Source organism: Arachis ipaensis, chromosome B03 (assembly GCF_000816755.2).
Source record: "Arachis ipaensis cultivar K30076 chromosome B03, Araip1.1, whole genome shotgun sequence".
Classification (NCBI taxonomy): domain Eukaryota; kingdom Viridiplantae; phylum Streptophyta; class Magnoliopsida; order Fabales; family Fabaceae; genus Arachis; species Arachis ipaensis.
The window spans coordinates 134,081,039-134,082,872 of record NC_029787.2 but is presented as its reverse complement, the minus strand read 5'-3'; positions in this window follow the sequence as shown (position 1 = coordinate 134,082,872).

The window sequence follows — 1,834 nt, the reverse complement described above, 5'->3', positions numbered from 1 at the left end:
GAAAAAAAATATTGATAGAAATGTTAAACAGTCTCACACATAAAAATTAAAATTTAGAGACCAAAAATTTTTTTTTATTGTAAATTTCATTGTTTTTTAAAATAAAAAGTGTAATTGATGGAATATAACGATGGTGCATTGATTAATTAATGATTTGGACCTGCCACTTTTTTTTTTATTATCTTCATAAATCGCATTTGATATTTCTTTCTTTTTGTATATTCAATTTTTTTTTAAGTTAGAAGTAAAATTCAAATCTTAAATTTTTAGATGAAGAGGAGAGATTATATTATTTGAGTTAATTTAACGGTTATAAGAGTAATTAATTTTTTATTTTATTATTTTATTAATTTTTTATTTTAAAAGATTTTGATGTATTGAAATAAAGTTAAAACCTTTGACTTGTAAATATGTAGAATTTATAATGTACCGGTAGCGTCAACAAATCATATAAAGTTTCAATTATATCTTAATTAGTTTACCAACTCAGAAGATGCCAATATTCATAAACATATGGCAAGAGTGGATGTATATATAAGAAATTTCTATATCAAATGCAGATGTTAATTATTAACTATGTCAAAATGTTAATCTATTATATAGTTGCTTTTTTATATATAATATGATAGTACAAAATTATATTAATGTAGTCTTAATAAATTGTCAATTTGTCATTCTTAAATTCTCCTGCATCATTAATAATCCATTTACACATCAGTATTTATCATACCAAAATAACATAATAATGTCTCAAATGATTGTAAACTACTTATAATTAGTTCGTTATGATTCCAACGCTTACCGACGAAAAAAAATAAATAATAAAACAAGAAGATGTGCTGTCAGATACGAATAGAATCTCTCCTATAACTAGAAACATGACGCAGCCAGAGTGAAGTGCTGAATATATCTATTATTAAAAACATCTAAATTTACAAATTGAAATACAACTAAACAAGTAAAGCTTAAATGATAGATTTGTCTAAATTATGAAGTTGGTACAACAAGAATTACGAAATGTTGGCTATAAACAATAGTGTCCGATTATTTTAGGTGAAACTCACAGTTATGTTTATGTGAAATTATTAATTAAAAATTATTAAATAATTTAATATATTTAATTAAATTATTATTTAATAATTTTTAATTATTAATTTTATGTAAAAATAGCCATATATGAGTTTTTACCATTATTTTAACATATAATCTTAACTGATATCCAAAAAAAAAGTGATTACATTCAATACTTAAGTGATAATATGTCATTCCAATATATATATCCATTCTTCTTGCAGTTAAGAGATTTGTCCAAAATATGGTTTTTTGTAAAAGGAGAAATGTCATCCTATTTTTTTCACAAATGAATTATATATCGGATTTCAAAGAACACTCGGATAAGCATCTACAAAAAATATTCCAACACTTAAATTAGTAATAATTTAAAGAAGAGAATGATAATAACTTAAGTGAGTATTAAGTTTTTGGATATCTTTTGCCATGACCAGTGGTGAATCCAGAAATTTTATAAGAGTGAAGCTAAATTAAATACAAAATAAATTAAAATATAACATAATAAAAAGTCAACAAAATATAATTTATAGTATATAGATAAAAATTAATAATTATATTATATAAAAATTAACATTCAACTACGTACTTTAGAATTTTAGTATTTTTGAATTTGGTCTGCGATACTTCATATAACTAAAATTATTAATTTACTATCTAAAATAAATTTTAAAGCATTCTCTTTGTTAACATATACAATCATATAATATGCTAAAAGTTTGTCTTTAATCTTGTTTTAAAGTATTGTTTTAATAATTTTTATTAT